Consider the following 8,952-nt stretch of genomic DNA (forward strand, 5'->3'; position numbering starts at 1 on the left):
ACGATACGATCAACCCTAGATCATTTCCTTCCTTGAAGAGTCGCAACGCTTGCCCAGAACTTCGACGAACGACTCAAAACTTCAAATAAACTTTGAAAATAGACTCGATAACGATTATTAATGCCCAAAAACACAGGGGCCTTTACAAATAACTACAAATGTAAAAGGATCTTAAACAAAACCAAGGCTATTCATCTCGAAAACATCCATTAATCCGGCACATCCACGATAGATTTAATAATTAAAACAACGTAGAAATGAACCCACCATGAATGTATATGTCATTTCATTGCAACAGATGAAATTGGAGTATTAGAACCTGGCTCTGATACCAATTGTAGGATCTCATATCGAGAGTTCCATGAGCGTGTTTAGATCACTCCGATCTCACCGTGATCGAAATACAAAGGATATATATTCAACACCTACAGTTATGCACATAAATCTAATTATCGGCATGCTCAGAATAAAATAAATAACAGGGAAAAGATTCCATAAAATTGAAGACTGTCTTCGAACTTTAAAACCCCAACGCAGTGAATCCCTTCAATAGATCTACCACCACCCGGCGGTATTGTCGACTGTAACAACACGATCAACATGAACATGAATGCTATAGCGGGGACAACACTACCACTAATGAACCCCGGGTATTCTCAGAGTGAAAACCCAAAGGGTGGGCTTTGGTGAATTTGGTAGATGACAGACGACAACGAGTCGTGTAGACGATAAGCAAGTGAAAGATAAACAAGTGCTATCGTATAGCAGAAGTGCTTATCGCATAGAGGAGCTACCACGATCGTGTATGAAAAAGCTGAACGATTGTTTAGGAAAAACGTATAGAATCGTTTAGAAAAATTGAGAGGTAGACCGATCGTTTAGACGGAGAAGCAACTATCGTATAGGCTTGGGCGATCGTTTAACAAATTCTTTTGGGCGGTCGAAAATATTGAATGCACACTATACAAAATGAAAAACTCTTTTTATTTTAACCCATCGGTTACCATAACCAACGCTGCCCTACCAACGTCTGAACGTGAAAAAATGGATTAATTATCAATAATTAATCAATTAATTAATAAAATAAATATATCATATTATATTTATATCCTATAGTTTGATATCACATATCTACTATAGTATTTTCTCCTCTACTTGTTATAAATCATATTTATATCTAATTTCCTCCAAAATAATGTATCTCATACATTTAGCCAATTATATCATATATAATTAACCAGTCCAATTATATCATATATAATTGAACTTCCTCTTGTCAATTTGAACATTTCAAATTAATCCAAACACTGCTTCTCGACTTTATCCAAGCTACCCAGGGGACCTAATGGACCTGTGACTCGAAGCTCCAATGGTACGTGAATAGCTAACTAAACTCTTTAGCCACGAGATCCACCATTCGTTAACTATCAGTGGTTCCACTAAAGACCAATAGCTGAACTCTTTTTACCACAAATATATTTTTGTGTGCATCGGATATAACCAATCATGAGTACGATGACCCTTCACAAATGCTCGTAAGTACAGCTGGGCCAATTTACCGTTTTGCCCCTGTAGTTACATCTCAGTCCTTAAGTATCACTGATTTCTCTAATGAACAATACAACATAGTCCAACTATGTGTGAACACCTCTCGGGCCAAGAGAAGGTGTGTGGCGCCATATCGTTCAAGCCCCAAAATCATCTCTTAAGGGATCTATCTATCTACTTACCCCTACGTCGGAGAAGGAGTGAATTCCATCTTGTGTAGCTGAGTTCCCAACTCCCAAATCAGACGAATCCCAAAATGGTAGGTTTGAATCGGCAACCTGCCCACTCGCACCCATACAAATCAAAGGACCGTCCTCAATGGCAGGAGTTCCCAACTCACTCAGGATTGAGGTCATGTTACCTATGGTCATCCTATTGAAGTGAAGTTTCTGTCATGAATGGTGTTATATAATGAGATGTTAACACTTCATGATTAGGTCTTATACAAACTCTTTATATAGGATGCCTCCGCTCGCATGTCCTCAACACGAATGATCAAAATCAGACCATCTGTGACAAGACACAACACTTGTGACCATTCCACAAATTGGGCTACGTCTGCAGTGTTACCAGAATAAGGTTTACCTCCTTTATCCATTTACTACAGACCATTTTGGTTATCACTCAAGACATGATCCACTTGTATGTCACCACATACATACTTGAGTCACATACAGATAACTAGGGATTTTATGTTTATTTGTTTGTGGTAAAGAAAATAAAACAATTAACCGAGTAAAATACAAGGTGTGAAGTAAATATCATATATTAAAAACACAAGTATTTGTACATACTGTTTACAAACTACAAGACATGAGACTTTAGGGCATCAACCCTAACACCGGGATCAACTCGTAAGAAAGCAATCTATCTACTTACCCTTACTTTGGGGAAAGAGTGAACTTCATCTTGTGAAGCTGAATTCCCAACTCCCAAATTAGACGAATCCCCAAAATGGTAGGTTTGAGTTGGCGTTCTGGCCATTTGCACCCATGCAAATCAAAAGACTGCCCTCAAAGGTAGGAGCTTTTAACTCACTCAGAATTGAGGTCATGTTACCCATGGTCATCCTAGTGAAGTGGAGTCTCAGTCATGAACGGTGTTATATGACAAGACATTAACACTTCGAGGTCTAGTTTTATACAAACTTTTGTACAGGACGCCCTTACTCGCATGTTCACTACACGAATGATCAGGATCAGACCATCTGTGACAAGTCACAACATTTGTAATAATTCCATAAAGCGAGCCGCGTTCGTAGTGTTACCAGGATAAAGTTTCCCTCCTATATCCATATACTACAGACTATTTTTGTTGTCACTTCAGACATGATCTATATCACTACATACATGCTTAAGTTACATAAAGACAATCAGGGTGATTAAGTTTATTGGTTTGTGGTAAAATAAAAAACATCTAAATGTGCAAAGTCAAGTAGTGAAGGAAATATCATTTATATTATACATCAAAAGTGTTCATACAAAGTTGTTTACAAATTACAAGACACGAGACTTTAGGGCACAAATCTTAAAGAGACATACCTGAGGAGTTTGGGGAAGATGGTGGGTTCCGGTTCTCATATTGCCCTTGAGATCCCCACTTGAAATTGGGATGATTACAACAACATCCATGCGTAAATTGATGTATTTGCCTTGCGATGGAGTGTTTCTCCACATGCGGTCGTCTATGCAATGGTCCGGTTTCCGCGTTACGTTCATTTCCTGCATTGTCTACAAAAATAGAACATTGAACGCATAATTAACACAAAGTAATGGGTTAGCTGAGATTCACCATGCTGATCGACGTAAACTACTTTTCTCATGAATTTCTATCATGATCGACGCAATTTCTACCTAACAACCTTCATAATTCTAAGTAAAAGGACTAAGATTGCATGCATTTCTACATATCATCACACCCCCAAACTTAAAATCATGCTTGTCCTCAAGCATGCGTTATACTCAAGAAATTCTAACTCACCTTCTTGCTTTCCTTTGCGATGACCAGCTTCTCAGAATATAATTTACCTACACCTTTGACCATCACCGCAATGCTCTTCTCCACTTTGGTTGCTTTTTCAAAAAGATCTTTTCTAAGTTAAATCCGGTAAGCCTTTGCTCAAAAAAATTTTATTCATTCGCCGAAATTTTGTGTTTAGTTTTTGAGATTGCATTCATTCAAAAAATACTTCAAAACTTTTCAATGACTTATTCAAATGCGGCGTTGAACCTAGTTACGCCTTTCGTTTTGGTTTACCCCCACGTGTGTCATGCGGGCATCCAGCTTCGGTTGCGTTCCATATTCAACTCAACTCTTGTCTCTTTTGATTTGACTTGCGCAGGACAGAGAATTTGCGTTAATGCGTTGATCATGACAACTTTCCTTCATTTTAGCTTGCCCCCACGTGTGTCATGCGGGCATCCAACTTCAAGTAAGTGCCTTTAAAGTTTAACTCTTATCAACATGGGTTTCCCCATTACGTTGACAGTGGAGTTATTATTCCCAAAATCTCACTTCAACTTTTTTTTTTCAAATGATCGCAATATAATGAACGCAATTTTCCGAGACTGCTGCCACCCCCAAATTTTGAGGTTGACAGCATTCTCACCGCAAAGCTAAAAACAAAATTACAAGAATGCGATAATAAATGTTTGAACACAGGTTTATGCAAAATAAAACTTAAGGCTTTCAAAATTTGAATAATCTATAAAAGTAAAGAATGCCTTACGTTGATTAGTTAGAAAATGCGGTGAATTATATGTACCATCATAGAAACATCGCAAAACAATGCAATCGGAAAAAAGAGAATTTCGAAAGGATAAGGAATATAAGATAACAAGAAAAGACCTTAGGCGGAACAGCGCATGTGCTCATGCATTGGAATCCACGTGATTGAAGCCTTGCATTGAAGAGTGAAAGGAATTCTTCCGATGAACTACGAACCGAGGAGACTTATTGTTACACCTATAAGAGAAAACATACCCAAAACCAAGGAAGCAGCCATATATCCAAAATAACAATAAAATAAAAATAAAAATAACCTACACTAAGAAAGCAAAGTAAAGATAGGGTAGAAGACGTCCCTGAAAAAAATAGGCGTGTTTTCACCGCAAGGAGTCTTCCATGCAGGAGATGGTTCTCAACTGCTTGGGCCAAATTGCCCTGACCATTGGAACTTCCAGGAATTGTTGGGAGCATGTTGGCCATCATGAGCTTAGAACTGCTTTCAGCTTTTTTGTGACTGATTGCCTTCCTACCTTGGGGTCAATACTGACTTTCAGCGCATCGCCTACACTTCAATATTGTTTGCAACCTGGTCGCATAAGCTGCAATACACCCAAGATAAAAGGTTTGCTCATAGAGACACAAAACTTAACAAACATTTAGTTGCCAAGTCCCCGGCAACGGCGCCAAAAACTTGATGGTCGAAAATTAGAAGTCAATTTTTACTCGACAACCCAATCCCGTGGACGAATTATGTGATGCATGTTCCTAAAATATGCGTGGATAGCCATGCATCGATAGTCATGTGTTGGAATGAAAATGTGCCAACAATGTATGCGATGACCATGCGTCCTGCCACAAGTTTTCTTGCGTTCATGCCAAGTATAACATGAACGCAAGTTTCTTGAATAATCCGAGGTCGAACACAGGGACTTGTAACTATATGTTTGCAGTGATGTGCATGCGGTGGTAAAAATAAAAGAATGGAAGGGTTGTTGTTAAATTAATCCTACTCCTACTCCTATCTAACAGACAACACAATGAGAATATGCATGAAAGATAGAGATGCGAAAAAACTTGACATGAAATAAATGAATAAGAAAATCGATAAAATGCGGAGATGTTTTCATTGCAACCCTTAAGAGTGACCGCAAGGGAACCTTAGTCAGCGTCAGACTATGTAATCATGTTACAACTATATACGGCAAGTCATTTTCCAATGAAAATGCGGTGCTCCTAATTCTAGGACGCATGTGTTGAATGCAAAGGTGTCCATAGAGCTTATTCCTAAGTCTCTACTCTTTTCCTATGCGATGATGCAAAATACACACAACGTTGTGGTGACCACATTCAATCTTATCTTATCTCTAGGATGCATGCGATGCGTTAATAACAAATAATTCTCATTCCTAAGCGCCTACTCTTATTTTATGAGTTCAAATCTGGCTCTCCCGAGCCTAGATTTTGACCTGACCTTCCCAAGCCTAGATCCTGTCCTTAGACTACTCTCCCGAGTATCCCTAATAGACGAATGAAGTACATAATACAAGACAATCGCATAAACTTCACTGACCTACGGTTGTTACTGTGAAACCCAGATTTCTATTTTTCTTACTTAAGCAAGTGATAAAAGGAATTAACTAAGTGAAAGTTAAATCCTAAGTTAAGGGGAAGGAAATTTCTAAGTGTTAAGTAGATTTTCCTTGAATAATTTAAGTTGAGCTTTAATTGGTAAGATTGTGATGAAATTTGTATGATAAGTAGATTGATGAGAAAGTTAGTGTGGAATGGTGAAGAAGGAATGGGGATTTGAAAAAGAAAATATGGAAATTGAGTTTGTGAAATTTCGGCTAAGTATAAAGAAGTTATGTGAAATGTGTTATGGCTGAAGAAATGATTGAAGATCTGAGAAAAATATGGGAAATTATTTTGGGGAAAATTTGGAAAAAAAAACGTGTAGAAGTTGCACGGAGACAAATAATTCGCAGTAGCTAAGAGCGAGATCGTTGAGAGTGAGATCAGCGAGATCGTTGGAGCGAGATTGGATAGAAAATGGGAGAGAGAACAAGACCAGCGAGAAAGAGGGAGAAAGCGAGATTTTGAGCTAGAAAGTTGGAGAGAGCGAGATTGGAGAGAAAGTTGGAGAGAGCGAAAGTAGAGAGAAAAGTTGGAGAGAAAAGAGCGAGAGATTAGACTTACTTTGTCCGATTCGAATGTCGTGCCTATGCATTAGCCTTGCTTTGTCCGATTCTAACGTCACGCCCACGCTTCGCCTATGCATTGAACGACTGAGCAAGCTTCTGGGAGATGTATTTGGACGCGTTGGGGTGGATTATGCATTTAAAAATCCTAATTTGAATACAAACAAAGCTTGAAAATGTCAATTAAAAGTTAGGTGTCCGATTAAGAGAAATTCTTAAACCCTAAGAAATTGTGTTGGATGCGTTTGGGAAGAACACATTGAACCAAGGTGAAGTCAGCTTACGTTGATAAAGGGAGGATTAAACATTTGGCCATGTAGCCAAGTAGGTGTTGTCAATCCCACGAGCAATTTGAACGCCTATAAATAGAGAGTTGGGATTTCATTTTTAAATCACACAAAAATCATAAATTTCGTAGAGAAAGTAGAGGGCAGTGAGGGTTCAGAGGAATGTATCAGTTTTGGACGAGGAGATCATCCAATCTACTCATGCGTTTAGAGTGAATCCAAAGCCATCTAAAAGCTCTGGAAGTCTAGTTTTCAAAGTAGGGCTGCCGGAGGAAAAAGCTCAAAGGAACTGGGCTGAAGGTTGAGAAGAATACAGAAGAATCAGACTATCGGATCATTCTGGGCCAGTCTTGAAGATTTTGAGATTCCGGCCAAACCACAAGGAATTCGAAGCTGAAAGTTTAGGGTAAGATTCCTAAGACATTCTAAAAAAAAGTTTGTAGAAGGAAGTATTTCCCAATAAGGTTCAGAACTATGAGTAATCTAAGTTTTAATTTGAATCTGGATTCTAAGGGTGAAAAATGGACCTGGGGAGCTACTAGAATGAGTGGCTAAAATGTTTTCGAACTAAAACGTTTTAAACTGGTTTAATTACAAACGTTTTACAGAAAGCATGTTTGCGAAAATATTCTCTTGCCTACTAGTTTTATAAAGTGGTTTCCAAGCAAGTTTGAATTGTGATTTGAACGTATGCATATTGTTGAAAAACTATTTACATATGTATATGTATTGATTTTATCCAACATGCTTTACCATCTTTAAAGTCATGTTGTATATGTGTTATGCTGTACATGCTTTAAAGAGAAAAGTTGTTTATAAATAGTTTTGATAAAATACGATGCCGAAGTACAAAGAGAAGGCATTCACCCAAGTAGATACTGAAGTACAAGGAGAAGGTATCTATTGGTACTGAAGTACGTTTGAGAAGGTACCAAGCCAATGGGATACTAAAATACATTGGAGAAGGTATCCTAGTAGCTCGATACAGAAGTACAAGGAGAAGGTATCTGAGCAGTAGTACCTAATGTGGCCACAGGTGAATAAAGTCAGAGATTGAGCAAAAGGGTTCTCTCTGGACTAGTAGTTGGTGTTGGGATTCTTTTACCAGTTATACAGTACTTTGATTTGAGAAATGATTTTATTGTTTTATGTTTAAAACAGTTTTATATACATTATGCTTGGAAATTGTTTATGTTGCATTAAATTATATTTCAGATAAAACTATCTTCTGAAATTATGCGTGAGAATTGACTATGTTTTCTCGGTTACTCACTGGGCGTAAGCTCACCCCGTTTTCAAATGTTTTGTTTTCCCCCCCACAGGTAGCAGTCAAATCCTCTGAAGATAGCTCAATGTCTTCTCTGCCACTAAAGGACCAAAAGACTTATAACCGTTTGCTAGGTGGTTACTGTTAATATTGTACACATGTTACTATTGTTCATATAGGGACTAGGGTTTGTGGGTTTTGGGACTTGTAGATCTAATGTTGTAATGACTCTAAACATATTATGTTTCTAAGTTAATAAATTGTGGGCCTAAAGACGTCCCGTTGCATATGAATTATAATATGTATCAGAGTTATCCCGCAAGAGTTATTAGACAGTAAGTGTCAGCCCAAGGGTTAGTAACTGCTGCAGTCATGCCTTTCTCTAGGCTAAGAAGGTGGTTTGGGGCGGGGTGTGACAGTTACTATCCCTAGTGAACAACGCATACCTTGCTTAATGTGTCCAACCACTTACCCTCTCGAGGCGGGGTGTGACTTCACTCATAGACAAGCAATGTGTTAGCCCATAGACAGACGTTGTAGCAGCTTCACACTAAGCAAATAAGATTACTCACATACTTGCACACCTCTCGGTGGGTTGCTACATGCTTCATATTCCATATCCACATGACTAAGTATGCAATATCCAAACAATCTCACTAAGTGTTGCAATGAAAGTAAAGATGCTAAGCAAGAAGATGGAGATGGAGTCGAAAGAATAGAGAAATGCATTGAAAACACATTGTATTAATTTCTTAATTCAAAATGTCATACAATACAATATAGGAAAAGAAAGGAAAAAAAAATGATCGGCTGGAAGTAAAACTTTGCTTCTAGCGGATGTGCGTCAAGGTTGTCAGTGATGCCATGGATGGGTGCAGGAGTTGACTCTCTTAAGATCTAACTCCGGTCGAAGGCTTCGGTCGTC

This window comes from Benincasa hispida, chromosome 1, assembly GCF_009727055.1.
Source record: "Benincasa hispida cultivar B227 chromosome 1, ASM972705v1, whole genome shotgun sequence".
Taxonomy (NCBI): Eukaryota; Viridiplantae; Streptophyta; class Magnoliopsida; order Cucurbitales; family Cucurbitaceae; genus Benincasa; species Benincasa hispida.